Source organism: Lissotriton vulgaris, chromosome 7 (assembly GCF_964263255.1).
Source record: "Lissotriton vulgaris chromosome 7, aLisVul1.2, whole genome shotgun sequence".
Taxonomy (NCBI): Eukaryota; Metazoa; Chordata; class Amphibia; order Caudata; family Salamandridae; genus Lissotriton; species Lissotriton vulgaris.
In genome coordinates, this window is record NC_141695.1 from 166,954,332 (window position 1) to 166,973,147 (window position 18,816).

The following is an 18,816-nucleotide window of genomic DNA, read 5'->3' on the forward strand; positions in this document are numbered from 1 at the left end:
TGGGCTTGGTACTGCTCTGCTCTGGGAGCAGGGGAGGATTGGTTTTCCCATCCTAAGTTCGCAATGACTCTCGGGCCACCCACAACAGTCATGCACACTTCCCTGTTCTCCATGCAGGCTGCAATACAGCCTGCATGGAGAACATGTCCACCCCACCATCCTCTGGCTGAGTGCTGTGTCACGGTGCCCAGACCAATCACAACACTGAATTGAAATGTTGTGATTGGCTTAGGGGAGTGAGCCTGGCTGCCTGCTTACTGTTCCTGGATCAGAGACAGGAGAGCAGGAGCAGAGACACGGGACCCGGCCTAAAGGTAAGTTAAGGTTTTTTTTTTAGTTCCCCCCCGTGCGACACCACCGAGACCCTGCTCCCTGCTACCCTCTTACCAGCAAGCAATGCTGGCCGCCCCTGCTTCCAATGTTATCCGATGGGAGTGCTACCCCTTGCAGTAGTAAAAAACAACTGTAAGAGATTTTCACTACCAGGACATGAAATACTTCAAAGTACATCTTCAACTTTTTAAATACTTATACTCTGCTCTGAGGGCTGCCCAGGATCTACCCTAGGGGTAACTTACTTGTATTAAAAAGGAAGTTTTGAGCCTGACAAAATGTTTAATTGCCAGGTGGTAATTGCAGTTTAAAACTGTACACACAATCTCTGCAATGGTAGGCCTGAGTCATGTTTAAAGGGCTACTTAAGTAGGTGGCACAATAAGTGCTGTGGGCCCAATAGTAGCATTTACATTACATGCCCTGGGACATGTAGTGCCACTTTACTGGGGACTTAGAAATAAATTAAAGATGCCAATTGAGTATAAGCCAATGCTACAATGTTTAGAGGAGAGAGAACACAATCACTTAAGCACCTGTTAGCAGTGGTAAAACGAACAGAGTCCTAAGGCCAGCAAAAAAAAGGTCAATAGAAATGAAGGAGAATGCCAAAGGGTTTGAGGGATGACCACCCTAAGGCAGAAAGGCTTAACAGTATGGTTTAGTGTTTCACTCTAGCTGGGTCAGATATACCCAGACATGGGTCCCATGCACGCTGTGTCACTGGAACCTCTCTATACCTGACTGATGAGCCCTAACTAGGGTGAAACCACTCCTGAGCTGCTTGTGTTTCAGTTCTAGGAGGGCTTGGCTGCTCAGGGTGAACTGTTCCAATTGGAGCAGGGGTAAGACTGATTTGCCTATGTCTAGGTCCAACCTGAGGTGGCATGGTGGGCAAAATAATGATGGACTGGGATCCGGCCTCAAGTGATTATCAGTGAGTGAGATTAATTCAAGCATTCCATCCATCCCCTTTTTTTGTATACTTTAGTGTGACGCATTGGACAAAAGCAGCCGTTTTGAAAATGCACTCTTTTTATTAAACGTTTTTTTCCCGATGTAAAAACCTTTTTCATTATGGTCAAACCACTTCCCCTACACCCCTATGAAGATTGGTAGTGTTCCATTCCATTCCCTTCTATTCTATTCTATTCTATTCTATTCTATTCCCATGTCTTGTAGAGCGCAGGACTACCCAACACAGGCTTCTCAGCGCTTGTTTTGGTCCTAGCTGCAGTGATGGATGTTTAGGCATAAAGATAGGTTTTCAATGAATTTTTGACGCTCCTTACCACCCTGCAGCGCATTTACCTCAGCTCTTTGCTGGAGCTCATCTCCAAGCATTTAGAATGCGGAAAAGGAAAAGTTTGAAAATGAGCAAAAACACACATTTTTGTGAGTTCACACACTCTCAGGGTAAACCACACCTTTTTCCATCCACTCTTTGTCCCTTCAATATATTGGTAACGAACAGTTTCACAGTTGTAACAACATTCACACCTGCTGGGTATCCTTTCGTGGGTACCATTTATTGGCAAAAATACACATTTTTGCCTTTAAAAAATGGCTTTCGAATCAGGTCCCAAGTTGTTAAAGAAATGGAAAGTGTAGAGGGACATTGCGGGCAGCGCAGGATGTTTGACGTTTCACTTTGCCATCATTAGACGTTCATTTCTGTCCGGCAGCCACCGGATGCCAAGTCAAATTCAAGTTTTATTTTCATCTTAGAAAATATACTATCACAATCCTTTTAATAAAATAGCATGAAAATGCGCACAATGTAAACAGTTAATCATTCAAGTGCATTAAACGATTGTGGGCCATTTTTCCAGAAACTAAACAACGCTATTTATTACCACCACCATTTTAATGCAAAACAATTCGGTACTGGGAATCTAAAAATGTACCAACATGGGTACAATCCTGATAGGAAAGTCCCAGAAGAGTCAAGAGATAAACTTCCACCATTTTAGGAATGGAATGCCTATTGCACATACATTTTAAAAGTTTTTACACATATTAGTAAATCCAGGACATATACATAACAAACACTACCAAAGCCAATAGGGCTCCCCTCTGCAACCGGGTGGTGAACTACTGTCTTTGCTATTGTTTTCTTTGTTTTTGCTCCCAGATGCCTTCTGCAGGTGCCTGCATGCACGGTGGGCATCTTTTATTGGAGTGCCTTATATATTTTGAAACTCAGTTACAAGATGGCAGCTGTGCTTACAATCACATACACTGAGGCCACTTTATAATGGATTTTCAAATAACACAACGAAATGCAGTACAATCTGCTGGGAAATATGTAGATGCATGTGCACTGCTTAAAGTGGCATGTAATCTACTATGAATCACCAGGGTTTAGAGAGAATCCACCCAGCCAGTGGCAACTTTTAAACAAATGGCCAAAGGAGGCGGAACAAAAATCCACTCTTCTGTAGAACATGCATGTATTGATGTATGTGCATGTGTACTGTAACATGAGGTCTCTGTCAGACAGTTTCACTGTTTGGTAATTCTGTGTTTTCTTAATTTAGAATCTGTCCTTAAGAAGGTGTTTGTATATGAAAGAAAGCCCAAACGCTGTGTCGACATTTCTTTGATTCTTGTTTTATGCATTATGTTTTATATTTTGTATAGTTTGTATTGACTGTCAAAAGTATTGAGATGTGTATTCATCTATGTTTTTAATGCACTTAGAAACCAAATTGTATGTAACTAAAATAAAAATAAAATTTGATACGTTTTTTAACAAAAACTCTTGAGAACAGCCTCTTTAATTCACTTTGTAAAATTTGTATATAAGTTGTGCTAGAAACTGTGTGACTTCAATAATATTGAGGGACGAGCTAGATCAGAACCTCTTACCTCTTGCCTCTCTCGCATTTGAGCAATTTCATCCAGGTTGCCTTTGTTTTGATATGTCTACGATACTTCCCATTTAGAAGGATTGGAAGTTGAACATTGATTTTGTATTGTGGGACACCACTCATTTTTCTTTCTCTTCCCCGTGGTCCCAGACACACCCAGATAGGGGCCTCCTAATTTTTCAAATGTGCTTAGTCCAAACCAGTTCTGTCCTCTCTGGCCCAGCTTCCTGGCAGGGGGTGGGGACAGCATTGTGGAAGGCCGACCAGGCCCATCGAGGTACAAGGAAGTCTCCTCCCACTACTCAAATGCAGCCCAGGTCTATTCAGCCCAGCCCTGACTCATCAGACTCTCTGGAGCTACTGCACAAACCCAGCACCTGTCACTGCTAAGCCAGACAGTCAATCCAAATCCTAGCAGAGGCCCACAGGATGGCTAAGCAAGAAAACTACTTTCTAAAAGTGGTATTTTCAAACACAGAATGTAAACATCACCTTTACTAAAAGATGTATCTTTATATTCAAGCATACTAAACTTTATTTTCCTATCTGGTCCCAATGGGAAGTTATATTTATAAAATGCTATAAATTAACTCCCATGCTTTCCTATGAGCCAGATAGCCTTTCAATAGTGAACAACAAAATTGGCAATATTTCACTATCAGGACATGCCACACACATCAGGGCATGTCCGACCTTTCACATACCCTTCACCCTGCCTATAGGGGTTCCTTGTGAACAAGGTGGAAAAATAAAGCTTAGTATGCCAGAACTTAAAGCGCATCTTTTAGTGTGGGAACATTTAACATTCTGTGTTTGAAAATACCACTTTTACAAAGTAGGTATTTTCTTGACTAACCGTCCAGTGTGCCTCAGCTAAGTTTGTGTATTGCATGTCTGCCCTTTGGATGACTGGGGCTGGAGAGGGGCAGTGGCTCCAGAAGTCTGATTAGTCAGGGCTGGGCTGAATAGACCCAAGCTGCATTTAGAGTAGGCAGAGGAGATTTCCTTTCACCTGCATGGACCTGGTCAGCCTTCAACAATGCTGTCTCCACCTCCTGCCAGGAAGCTGCACTGGTGAGGACAGAACTGGTTTTGGCGGGGTACAGGCACTCTCTGCCTTCGGAAAAGAAAGGATTTTGGTGTATAAAAAGAGGGGCCCAGATCCCAGACTTTTAGATCACTTCTGGGAAATCAAGAGGAACCTTTGCAAAGGAGAAGAGCCAGATTAACTGAGGAGAAATACTGCCCCTGTGCTGTTTGCTGTGTGGGGTTGGCCTGCAGTGTCTGTTTGCTGCCAAGGAAAGGAGAAAAAGGACTTTGCTGTTTGCTTTGTCACCTGCTTGAAGAAAAGATCTCCAAGGGCTTGACACTGACCTTGTCTCCTGTTCTGAAGTCTCAGGGACACAAAGACTTCACCACCAGCTCCCCTGAATTTCCTTGCTGGGAATTCCAGCCTGCAAAGAGGTGCCTATTGCTGATTAGGACCTCTAGAGACTTTGTCCCTGGGAACTGGAAAATTGATGCAACATTGAAGAAAAGTGTTGCATTTGCACCTGTCTCTGATGCATTGCCACAGAAACCGCCACAGACAATGCTGCAGCTCGAGAAATCGCTGCACAATGCATCGGGTGCATCGATCTGCGAATTCCAAGATCACTGCACCGATCCTGATGCAAGCCTGCTGTGCAGTTGCATGAAACCACGCATCGTACCGGATCAACGCATTGCATTGAGGCGCCAAGACTGTCGCCTCATTGGGAGACACAGTAAGAAACCGACATATCACCTCCCCACGCATCACCCCCTCTCCAGTAAGAAACCAAAGCACCCCCTTCCCCTGCGCTGCAGTAAGGAACCAACAGTCTCTGATGGTAATTGCTCTATGATTGTCCACTGCAGGTCATTTACTGTGTGGGTTTCGGACAAGTAGTGTGACGCCATTTTTATGGTGCTCTTTTTACATCGGACATTGCTTTTATTGTGAGGAATCGGGACTCAGCGCCTGCCTAGAACTACAACTCCCATGACCCCATGCGGTAAGGAGTATTTCAGGGCCTTGGGCGCTATCGCGCATGCGCGTAATTCTGTTCCGGCAGCCTGGTGTTTTGTTTGGGAATCGAGCGGGTCGGCTCTTCCTATGTTTCCTGGCTTGGGAAAGGACTTCTCTGGAGACTTGTTGCCCTGTATCCCCGCGGTGGGTGAGTAAGGCGCGGCTGCGCCTATCTGCAGAAAACGGCGCGTTGTGTGTCGGCTGACCACACGCTACCGTTTTATCCGGTGTTCTTGCCGGTTTTGCTCCGTGGATTCACATAATACCTTCTGAGTGTTTGTAGGGATAGCGGAGCGTGGTGGGTCGACGGGCCACACACTACCGTACTTTGACCTCCTGGTGGATGTCAAGAAGCTTACAGAGTATAGTGGTGTCAGCTACATGCTTCTGTAAGACGGACTTCTGTTGTTCATAGCTCGGAACGCTGTGTGTGGATGCCACGCGTTACCGTAGCAAGGATTCTTCTTTTATTTGGATAGCCTTTTAATACAGCGGGGTTCTGTGGGTTATTCTCTACGTTCCTCCGTGTGTATGGCTTAAAGGCACATGGTTGTTTTCTAACAAAGGATTACATAAGTCGGCAGTGTCAGTGCAGTTACAGAGAACCTTTCAAAAAATACTTGCTTTCTTCAAGGGAAGAGGTGGATTCCATTCACTTCTGTTTTGCTGTGTGTTCAAAGACGGAGATCTTGATACATTATGTTTTGAAGTGTTCTGTCACTTCATGTCCTTCATGGTGGTCTACTGTGGTGCTACTGGTTCTGAAGTTGAAGGTGTGTGGTTGCTTACAAAGACACTACCTATCATTTAGCGAGAATTAATGAGAGTAGCAATTGCACATGCTTTGTTTAACATTGTTTATATGTTTGTATCTTCCAGAGCCTTACTTCCCAGCAGACCCTTTCCCTTCCCCTGGTTTTACCCTCACCTACTGGTTCGAATTCCCTGTCTAATAAACAAGGGAGTTGGTAACAGTTGGAGGTGGACCCCTTTTTGCAACAACCGGATCCTGTGGAGCGAATTCTTGACAGAATTATGCGCCCACGAATAGTGCTCCACCCGATACGGTTGTTTAGGGGGCCATGGCCACTTTGGACGATGTCCTTCAGGCTTTAGTGGTGGTCCAACAGGAACTGTTGGCTTCTAAGACAGAGGCAACAGCCCTCAGGGAGAGAGTCGATAGGTTAACAAGAAACCCTTTTGATGCTCCTTCTGTTACTCCTCAGATTCAGGTCACCGTACCCCCTCCTATTCCGTTGGCTACTCCGGAGAGATATTCGGGGGATCCATCAAAAACCCAGGTGTTTCTGACACAAATTATGATGCACTTTTCGTGCAGACCGTCATCTTTTCCTTCCAATCATTCTAGGGTGGCCTTAGCTATTTCATATTTGAGCGGAGATGCGGCCAGTTGGGCTGTCCCTTTGGTTCGTAAGGATGATCCCATATTAAATGACTGGTCTGCTTTTCACCTGATAGGTGCTGATAGGGAACTAATAGAGTTAAAACAAGGAAGACAGGATTTGGTAATGTATCTTACCACATTCAACCGATTGGTGGCTGAGACAGCTTGGCCAGAGGAGAAACGGATGTCGCTCTACTATCAGGGGCTACGAGAAGGTCTTAAACATGTTATTGCCCAAATAGACCCCCAGCCTCTCACATGCACGGATATGATTAACCTGTCCCTCAGATTAGATAGGAGACTCACAGAGAGGGGCGGAGACAGACGCAAGGGAGAGCGTAGTTACTATAGATCTGAAAACACCTCCTGCGCAAGTAGCAGCTCGACTGAGGTTTGCAGAGAACCCATGGAAATAGGAGCAGTAAGAGCACCTTTGTCTAGAGCAGAAAGGGAGAGCCGCAGAGTCCTTGGCCTTTGTATGTATTGCGGGAAGAAAGGCCACTATGTTGGGAATGTCCCCTAAAACCCAAGAATTTAGGAAATTGGTCCAAGGGTAAGAAGTTGGAAGTGTCCTCTGTAGGTTCTGAAGAACCTGTTACAGGTGTATTGGAGGACAATAAATGGAAGATTCCTTCTCTTTCGGCCCCTAACATTAAAGATCATGAATCCCATATTCTGCTCCCTATGACAATTGAACAGCAAGATCTGGTCCATGATGTAATGGTAATGGTGGATTCTGGTGCCACCGGTAATTTCGTAGATAGCGGGTTGGTGGCTTTGTTGAAGTTGCAAACAACCCCGAGGGAGCATCCTGAGGAAGTATGGGCGGTGGATGCTAAACCCTTGAAGTCTGGACTTATAACTGAATAGACAGAAATTCTCATTTTGTCCATTCCGGTAAAGGGAGGTACTCATCGAGAAGAGATACGGTTAAACATCATAGAGGCACCCCAGTATGAGGTGATCCTGGGTATGCCCTGGCTGAGTTACCATAATCCCCTAGTACATTGGAGGGAGAAGACACTCCAGTTTTTGGACCCACTCTGTCAGAAACACATGACTGTAAAAACAGAGACTCAGGTTATAGCATTGCTTAATTCATACTGTTTAGCCACAGCAGCTGAGAAAGAAGTAGTTATACCTCAGTGTTATCAGGAATATCAAGATGTTTTCAGCGAGGTTATGGCTGAACAGTTACCTCCACACAGGGAATACGATTGTCGTATTGACCTGGTGGATGGGGCTGTGGTACCTTGCTGTAGGGTCTACGCATTATCTGTTCCTGAAACCCAGTATCTGAAAGAATATTTAGACCACTATGTTAAAATAGGGTTTATTCGACCATCCCGTTCACCTGCTGCTTCTTCTTTGTTTTTTATCTCAAAGGCTAACAGAGATCTGAGGGCTTGTGTGGATTACCGAAGGCTTAACAAGATAACCATTAGGAACAGGTATCCACTCTCGTTGATCTCCGTGCTATTGGACCAAGTGCGTAATGCTAACATTTACACCAGACTTGATTTGAGAGGGGCTTACCACTTGGTAAGGGTACGAGCGGGTGATGAGTGGAAGACCGCTTTTAAAACCCACTATGGTCTTTATGAGTATCTGGTGATGCCCTTTGGGCTATGTAATGCCCCTGCGGCCTTTCAGTTTTTTTTGAATGAGGTGTTGCGTGAACTCATTGATGTATGTGTGGTAGTGTATATCGATGATATTTTGATTTATTCTGAAGAAGTACGCACACACACTGATCATGTCATAATGGTGTTGCAAAGATTGAGAGAACACAAACTGTTTTGTAAACTAAGCAAATGTGAGTTTGGGGTTGCCTCTGTTGAGTTCTTGGGGGTAATGCTGCATCCTGAAGGTTTACTCATGTCAGATCGGAAAGTCCTAGCAGCCCAAGAGTGGCAAACTCCTAAGAGTTTGAAAGAGGTGCAGAGCTTTCTGGGTTTTGCGAACTATTACAGACGCTTTATAGTGGGGTTCTCTCAGACGGCAGTACCTTTAACTCGCTTGCTAAGAAAAGGGGTGGGGTTTCAATGGTCTCAAAGCAGAAACATCTTTTGTAAGTTTGAAGAAAGCATTCACCTCAGCTCCAGTTTTGGCTCATCCAAAAACCACACTCCCCTTCATAGTCGAGGCAGATGCATCCGATGAGGCTGTTGGCGCTATCTTATCGCAAAGAGATCCTGAAACAGGCCAGTTACATCCAGTGGCATATCTTTCTAAGAAGCTCAATCCTGCCGAAAGAAATTATACAATTTCTGAAAAGGAATTGTTGGCGGTAAAAAGAGCCTTTCAAGAATGGCGCCAATATTTGTGGGGAACAGAACATCCAGTGACTGTATACTCTGACCACCGCAATCTTCAATTTATGAGAACAGCTAGACATCTTACCCAGAGACAGATGCAGTGGATGTTGTTCTTCGCGGAGTATAACTTTGTTATAACTTTCCGTCCTGGTAGTGAGAACAGAAAAGCGGATGCTCTGTCCAGACAGGAGGAAGGAAGTTTTTCCATGACATCCACTGAGAAATCCATTGTGGATCCCTCCAAGGTGATCTGTGTTCTTGGTGCTGAAACCTTCATAGAAAAGGTTAGGAACGCTAAACCTCTAGCTCTTTGGGTTTCCTGGGCAGCTGGGGACAACTCAAGAAGTCTCAGGCAAGGATTGCCGTTTGTGAATAAACAGTTGTATTTGCCTTTGGTCGCCCTGCAAAAAGAAGCCTTCAAGTGGTGTCATGTTTCCCCGTTGGCAGGTCATCAGGGGATCCTTAAGACAGTGCATCTAGTGCAGAGACATTTCTGGTGGCCGTGTTTGAGAAAAGACATTGTATCATGGGTGTCTCAGTGTGAGGTCTGTGCACGTTCTAAGAATGTCTGTGGAAAGAATAAAGGAAAATTGATGGTTATGCCTACCCCCAAAAAACCGTGGCAAACCCTCAGTCTAGATTTCGTAACTGGGTTGCCTCCTGATCAAGGTAAAACTGCGATTCTGGTTGTGGTTGACAGTCTGACCAAGTTGGGTCATTTCATTCCCTGTGTCAACCTTCCCACGGCAGGACAAACAGCACAGCTGCTTCTCACTGAAGTCATTAGGTTGCACGGGGTACCTGAGGTTATCGTATCAGACAGGGGCCCCCAGTTCATCGCAAGTTTCTGGAAACATTGGTGTTCAGCGTTGCACATTAAGTCCTCTCTATCTACGAGCTTCCACCCTCAAACAGATGGGCAGACAGAACGACTGAACCAGACTCTCAAAAAATACTTGCGATGTTTTGCTTCCCTTGCTCACGATTCTTGGGTGTCCCTACTTTGGATGGCTGAACTTGCTTATAATAATGCTTGGCATTGTTCTACAAGGGTATCCTCTTTTTATGCAACTTATGGAAGGATGCAAACATTCTTCCGGTATCTATCCCGGATGGAGTATCTGATCAACCCTCAGTATATAGTAGGATGAGAAAGTTACATGTCATTCACAGACAACTTACCAAGCATTTGAATGCGGCAAAGGAGGTGTACAAACGGTGGGCTGATACCCATCGTTGCGATGGACCTGATTTTCAGGTGGGTGACAGGGTCTGGCTGTCTACAAAGAACATAAGGTTTAAGTTGCGAAGCATCTTCCATCCTCGCTTCATTGGGCCTTATGTGATCACCAAGAGAGTGAACGCTGTGGCATTTAGACTGAAATTGCCGGCTAGTCTTAGAATCCATCCTGTTTTTCACGTCAGCCTTCTGAAGCCAGCCTTGTCCACAGTACGTAGAGCTGTCCCTCCTGTCTTTGTGGCTGGTGGTGAGGAGTATGAGGTGAAGTGCATCCGGGATTCCAAGTCGAGACGAGGGGTGTTGTGGTACCTAGTGGCCTGGAAAGTTACTCGGCTGAGGATGACTCGTGGGAACCTTGTGGCAATGTGCATGCTCCTGGGGCTGTGAGACGTTTCCATGCCAGGTATCCGGCGAAGCCTGGGCCTAGGAGGCGCTGAGGAGAGGGATGTACTGTGAGGAATCGGGACTCAGCGCCTGCCTAGAACTACAACTCCCATGACCCCATGCGGTAAGGAGTATTTCAGGGCCTTGGGCGCTATCGCGCATGCGCGTAATTCTGTTCCGGCAGCCTGGTGTTTTGTTTGGGAATTGAGCGGGTCGGCTCTTCCTATGTTTCCTGGCTTGGGAAAGGACTTCTCTGGAGACTTGTTGCCCTGTATCCCCGCGGTGGGTGAGTAAGGCGCGGCTGCGCCTATCTGCAGAAAACGGAGCGTTGTGTGTCGGCTGACCACACGCTACCGTTTTATCCGGTGTTCTTGCCGGTTTTGCTCCGTGGATTCACATAATACCTTCTGAGTGTTTGTAGGGATAGCGGAGCGTGGTGGGTCGACGGGCCACACGCTACCGTACTTTGACCTCCTGGTGGATGTCAAGAAGCTTACAGAGTATAGTGGTGTCGGCTACATGCTTCTGTAAGACAGACTTCTGTTGTTCATAGCTCGGAACGCTGTGTGTGGATGCCACGTGTTACCGTAGCAAGGATTCTTCTTTTATTTGGATAGCCTTTTAATACAGCAGGGTTCTGTGGGTTATTCTCTACGTTCCTCCGTGTGTATGGCTTAAAGGCACATGGTTGTTTTCTAACAAAGGATTATATAAGTCGGCAGTGTCATTTAAACTGCAGTTACAGAGAACCTTTCAAAAAATACTTGCTTTCTTCAAGGGAAGAGGTGGATTTCATTCACTTCTGTTTTGCTGTGTGTTCAAAGACAGAGATCTTGATACATTATGTTTTGAAGTGTTCTGTCACTTCATGTCCTTCATGGTGGTCTACTGTGGTGCTACTGGTTCTGAAGTTGAAGGTGTGTGGTTGCTTACAAAGACACTACCTATCATTTAGCGAGAATTAATGAGAGTAGCAATTGCACATGCTTTGTTTAACATTGTTTATATGTTTGTGTCTTCCAGAGCCTTACTTCCCAGCAGACCCTTTCCCTTCCCCTGGTTTTACCCTCGCCTACTGGCTCGAATTCCCTGTCTAATAAACAAGGGAGTTGGTAAAAGTTGGAGGTGGACCCCTTATAGCAACAATCGGATCCGGTGGAGCGAATTCTTGACATTTATGTTCGCTAATTCGAATTTTGGCTGGTCGTGACGTCATGCCAATGTACTCCAGCCCGCAGGGGCACCTGATCAGGTACACGACGTACCGGCTGTTACAGTTGGTGAACTTCCTCTGCTCCCTATCACTGCCATTTCTGAATTTCACCAATCTACTTTTTTTGGGTCAGGTGGCACGTACTGCAATTGCCACAGGGATGGGGGCCCCGGACCGGCTGTAGAGTGGGGTTGTTCGTAAGTGTGACTGTGCCTATGCGTGGTCATGTGTGGACCAGGAAGTCCTTATGGTTCCTGCCTCTTTTGTGTGCTAAGAATGATTTCTCTAAGTGCAGGTCACCACTAAGCATGGGTGGAAAATCCGTTCCGCTCGCGGATATTGCGGATTTTCGGTAAATTCGCAATCTGCGAACTCTCGCGAATTTACCGAAAATCCGCAAATTCGCACACAGCGGATTTTTTTGCTTGGTGATACAATATTGCGGCGTGCGGTGTTCACTTACCGTCATTCAGCGTTTGCCGAGTTGTTTTTCTCGATATTTTGCGAGTGCTGCCCCATTTCGGATCTTGCTGCGGGATCCCACGGGAGTTTGGCAACGCATCGCGAGAGTTCGCAATTGCGAACATGTAGATGCGGCGGGCAGCAACAATCTCGCACTCGCAAAATTACAAAATTTGCAATTCTGCACAAGAAATCCACCAGCAAGCAGCATAAACCTTCGGAAAATGATGATTTTTATCAGAATAACTCCTCAGGTTGACATTTGCCTGCACTTTTTTGGATTTGAGGCCTTTTTGACTTTCTTTGGATCACTTTTGGATTAGAAATCAACTTTCACAAGTAAGTTTGTTTGGGGCATTACCGTTGCTGTTCTGCAGAAAAACGAGTTTTGCAAAACTGAAAGCACTCAGCAGGTGCAAAGGTTCACTCATCATTAGTAACCATTCCCTCTAGTGCTTCCTGAGGGGCCCCTCCAGAGTTCAGTTGCCTACTTGTAACTATTCTATGACCCTGATCTGACCCTCACAGCAGGCTCATAGAATAGCTACAAGTAGGCCACAAAGGTCCTGGGAAAAAAAATTGCACTGCAACAGAAAGCAAATTACAGATAAGGAAGCAGGTGCCAGACAGGAAGTTTAAATTCAGTGTCACATTAATCAACCCCAAATTAATTCATGTCAGTTGAAGCAGGGCAGGTGTGCTAGCTTTTCCCCCCATAATCTACAGTGATGAATCAGAGGGTGGCAGTGATGTACCAGAGGGTGGCATGGGTGAATCAGAGGGTGGCAGTGGTGAAACAGAGGGTGCTGTGAATCTGTGATGATGAACCAGACGTAGAAACAACAAAGTCGCGACCGTTGCGAGCCGACAAGTAAGTTCGCAATTGCAAACTGGTACAAAACCCTTGCGAACTGGCAGAAACCCTTGCGAACACAAAAAAAATCAGAGTTCGCAAATACGCAAATTCGCGAACGCCCGATTCGCAAAATTCACCCATGCTTAGTCACCACATATAGGGGTTCTCAAATGTTTGTTCACAATCTTTGAAATTATGTCGGAATGGCTTTTATAGGTAGTTACGCATATGGGTCTGGCATCTGGATCTTTGGGAACTTTGTCTTCCAGTAGAGCCTCCCTGTTATTGTTGCATGCCTCCTTCATTGCCCTGTCTAAGATGGCTGCCAGGTACTTTCGGTAGGAGAGTTTAGTTTTTAGATCTGAGGCTTGTTTCTTGTAATCAGTAAGGTTGGTGCAGTTTCGCCAAAGGCGAAAAAACTGCCCATAAGGAAGATTGTCGCATAGGTGGCACAGGTGGAAGCTGTCACACAGCAACAGACAATTTTTTGATGTTGGTTTAAAGTGTGTAGTGGTCCTCAATAATCCCCCTTCGGGGTAAATATTCAGGTCTAGGAAACCCAATTGGTCACGGGATGTAGTGCTAGTGAATTTAAAGTAGGGGTTTTGTCGTTTGAGCCACTCCATAAAATGCTCAATGATTGAATGTCACCCTCCCAGATGACAAGCACGTCATCAATGTATGGCTTCCAGGTCTTAATGTTGTGCCTGAAAGTGTTATCCTCATGGAGAATTTTGCTACTTTCCAGATGATGGACATAGAGACCAGCCAGACTAGGGGCAAAGGTGCTTCCCATGCTGTTTCCATGTTTCTGTAAGTAGAGAGTAGTTTCATAAAGAAAAAAGTTATTTGTAAGGGCCCGGGATTGCATTCCATAACTAGGCTTTTCGGTGTTTGGTACTCCCATGGTTGGAGAAGAGAATCTCCTTAATGATGTTGAGTGTCTCATCATTGGGCAGGCTGGTGTACAAGCTCTCCACGTCAAGGCCCAGGAGTGTCTGTCTCTAAGAATCGAAGGTCAGATTTTGTAGCAGCTGTAGTACTGCTCTTGTATCCCTTAAGTAGGTGTCAGTCGTCTGAACCAAGGGGCGAAAGAAGGCATCCGCAAACTTGGACATAGGCTCCAAAATTGAGCTTATGCCTGAGACTTTCGGTCTCCCTGGAGGCTGTTCCAGGTCCTTGTGTATCTTGGGAATGGTGTAGAAATATGGGGTCCTGGGTGCTTTCTGGATCAGAAATTCAGCTTCCTTTTTCGACACCCAGTTGTGTACTAAAGCTTTTTCCACCATTCAAGTGATGTAGACCCGTAAGGATTCTGTGGGGTCCTCCTGTAGGATGCTGCAGTGTCTCCTGTCTCCCAGAAGTCTCCTGCATTCCTGTTGTAGGCTGATGATATCTGTATCACTATTGGCCCTCCCTTGTCAGCGGGTTTTATGGTGATCTATTTGTTGTATGATAGTTGCTGTATGACTTCTTTCTCCATTCTGGTGGTATTGTGAAAAGTGGTATGACTTTCTGTAGTCAAATGCCCCAGGTCTCCCATCACTGCTTTCTCAAAAGCCAATAATTCGACCGGTGGGGTAGAATCAGGTGGGGTGAATGTTGATTTCAGTCTCAGACCTGTGTCTGTAGGTTCAAAGGTGGTGTGTCTTTGACTTTAAAGAAGGCCTGTAGCTTCAATTTTCTCATGAACTCTTGCATCTCTGTGTGGATCTTAAATGTATCCAGTCTATTGGTGAGTACAAATCCCAGGCCTTTTTCTAGGATTCCTCTTTGGAATTCTGTTAATTCATGTGCTGTTATATTCACCACTAGCTGCCCCTCTTACTGATGGACGCTTGCTTGTTGAGTGAGCCCGTCATGCTCCTCATCGAGACGCGGGGGACTTCTGTTTCTTCCACTGTCCAGTGTACATTGTTGCCTCTGCTGTTCCTGCCTTGTAGGTGTCCCAGGCGTGATCCTAAAAAAGGCGGTGGTCTGAAGAAGTTATATTCATAATTGTGTTCTCATTGTTGAAAAAAAACCCCTATAGGTGTCGGTCAGTATTGGTATTGTTGAAAAACATGGGGGCCTTGGTAGCCACCCCATCCTCTCAATCTTGGATTATACGATCTTTGGTATTGTTAGCGTCCTCTCTGGTTCCTGAAGGAGTTGCTCCTGCTGGAATTCGATCCATTGGAACAATTATCTGAAATGTCGCTATCCTGATTAGTTATAGTCTTTCGGTATGTAGTCATCCCTGGTGTAGGGGTAGGCTCTCTCATGGGTAAAACGTTCCTTGTCCTGTTTAAGTTTGTTGGATTTACTTTGTTGAGTGTGACCTCAAAGTTTGTGATTTGTTGATTAAGTTCCTCTAGACGTTGTTTTAGAACGGCGTAGTATTGTTAGGTCTTCAGTTGTACCTTCAGTTTTTGGATGTCAATTTTCAGTTCTTGCGCTATTATCATGGCTGTTTTTATGATCAAAACTAACCAATCTCTGGTACAGTGCCACAAGATGAGTGGCCAGTCCTTTTTAAATACTTTATCATTTACAAAAATGAAAGGTTCACTACGGACAATCAGACCCTGTGATGCCGCATTGGCTCTCAGGTACTCCATCATGAACAAGCCATGCAGTGCTGTTTTGATTTGTGTTCTTCTTAGATTGGTTAGTTCATCCCAATCTGCACTACTTGGGCCCAGGTCGGTGTTGCTTAGTCCATCAAAAGGATTGATTGCTGTCAGGATCCTGTCGATTTCATCTTCCCCAAATGTGAGGCCTGTTCCGTCGGCCATGCTTCCTATGCCATGTGGCGTGATGAGGAAAGTGTAGAATGTGTGAGTGTGTTTTCTGTGTTGGTGTGTATGTTAAAAGAGGAAGGTGACAAGCTATGACCAAAGAGGTACAATGCCTGCACTTAGTCACTAGGCTAGTTACAAGAGTTAACAAAACCAGAATTTCTGGCTAACTCCCACAGCTGTGCGCTGTCTGAATACCATACATATCAAAGGAGAGAGTCGAGAGGGAATGTGTCCACGTGGAGACAAGGAGCGGAGTCAATCTCCCCAACTATAGTTAATAAACAAATAGATTCCACCCATATGACATAGGCGAAAATAGGAAAAAACATCTGGAGTAGGATGTGTTTCCTAAAATGGTGGGAAGCACGTTGTGCTCTTCAAATACCTCTCACATACCAAAAGGGTCCTTGGTGTCATGCTTCATCATAGGGGTCTTCGCGTCCCTCTACAGAACCCAGCGTGCTACTAACCAGCGGGTATGTGGGAGCACTGATGTAATCACTATGTGTGTTGTGGGAGGGTAGTGAGTGGTAGGGTCAGGAGTGAATGGTAAGTGAGTGTTAAAAAATGCCTGGCATGTGGGGGCCACAAAGAATTTTAGTATACTTCTGTGCTGATATTGTTAAAAAATAGTATGGTGGCGGTTTGGTGTTTTTAATGTAAATAATCTCCTGAGTGTGTCAACATGTTTTGAAGCTTCAAGCTTCTTCTTCAGGACGGGTGCACAGATCGCTACCCTACTCACATACGGCAGTCTAATACCGTCTATACATAAGTAATATTATGTGTAGAATATAGCCAAATGTGCCTACTGTGGTTTATCGGGCTGGAACAATGTAATACCTTAAATGTCAATCTGTAAAAGAACACAAAAGTACAAGAGGAGGAGTATTAAATAGGTGGAGACATTCTTGACGTGGGGATCTAGACGTAATTGTCAGACTATCAGTGTCTGTGCAGTGCCCTGAAAAAAAGAAGACAAATACTGGACATACCCAATACTTAACATTATTATTATTATTATTATTATAGAGGCTTTTGTAGCGCGCTCTGCTACTAAAAAGTATAGTATCCTGGCGCGAGAGAAAGGGGAGACAGATCACATTACATGCAGAATAGAGAGACATCCATTAGGCAGTGATGTTAGGCCTTTCCTGAACGCCATGATGGATGGGGATGTTCTCAAATGAAGAGGAAGGGTATTCCAAGCTCTCGCTGCTCTGACAGAGATGGATTGGCCGCCGAGCCTGCTATATTTAAACTTTGGCACAGTCATTTGGTGGAGATGGTATACACCTGTTACAACGCATTTGTTACAACGCACTACCATTACAACGCGACTTTTACAACGCATACCATTACAACGCATTGCGCTGGGGGGCGCTCTAGGATAGGGAATAAGTTTAATTTACTATCCAACACCTTCCCTAGTGTCCACGGGGACTGGAGTTAGAATAGTAAATTATACTTACCACTATCCAGCACCTCAAAGCGCTATGCGTTGTAATGGTATGCGTTGTAATGGTCGCGTTGTAATGGTAGGTAGTTGTAACGGTATGCGTTGTAACATGGTACATCCGGTGGAGATTGCTTGATCTAAGAGGGCGGTTGGGAACATAAAGGGATAATCTTTTCCTCAGATAAGCTGGACCCGTTTGATGGAGTGCTCGGTATGCTAGCACGAGGATCTTAAATAAGATCCTTTGAGCAACTGGGAGCCAGTGAAGATCTCTAAGAGGTTGACGACATAAAACATAAAACAGACACTCTATAATAATCATAATAGTCGTTGTAGTGTTTCCCTAGGGCTGGTACAAACAAGTATTATGGGAAAAGAAGTAGGTAGAATGCCTACTTGCTAAAATTAAGCCAGTGGCATCATGAGTCTGTGAGAACGGAGGGGACCCCATGCTTAATTGCACTCTGAAAGGATAAATGCAAAATTCAGGGATGTAGGAGGTACTCACTAGGTAAGGGTGATGTTGATCCTGCTGAACAACGGCTGTGCTGTACTTCCATGAGTAGTGGTACTGTAGAAAATTAGAAATATTGATGTACATAAGCAACGTTCATTTCCCCTTTCCCACTCCTCTCCCTGCGCGCACCATGAATACCGTAAAGCATTGACTGCATCCCTCTGCCAGCAAAGGCCTGTACCCATGTGTACATGACAGCCATTTTAGGCACCCTGGCCTTTTGCCCGCCTAAGATTAGAATCACCGGCTTCCCTTCTGCGTGTATTTGAAACCCCCCCCCCCTCTCTCTCACATGCATAAACCATGAAACCCTCTCCCTCTGCGCGACCCTGCCCTGAAAGGCAGCCCTTCTGCTTGACCCACGCAAACCCCCCCCCCATTCCCTCTTGAAGAGGCATCCTTCGCCTTAGCTGACATAGCCCTCCCCAGCTGCACCTGACTGCCCCCGCTCTCTCATGTACGGGTCATAAGATCTCTCTCTCTCTATGCGACTCTGTCCCTGTGTCCACCCTGGCTCCCCCTCCCTTCTCCTCACATGGGCAAGTCATAAACCTTCTTCTTCTGCAAGACCCTGTCCTTGGGAGTCACTGCCGCGCCTGACCAGCACCTCCTCTCCTTTCATGAATGCCCCTCTGTTGACAAAGCCTTCCCTCCGCGCTCAATTGTCCACGCAGCATGAATACCACTCCTTTGATGACCCCTTCCCCCGAGTCCGACTGACCACACATGTCCGAGGCCATCGCCTAAGCCAGGAGATACCATTTACTGCCCCTTATTGTATGAAGTCACTCCTCTTTAAAGGACCCACTATTGATCCTAGCCTCCCCACCCCCTGGGCTACGATCAGGCGCACATCTCCTAATAATCAGCGGAACACTCAGCTGCGTCATTGCCTCCCCTCTTATCAGCAGGTCAAGGGTCCC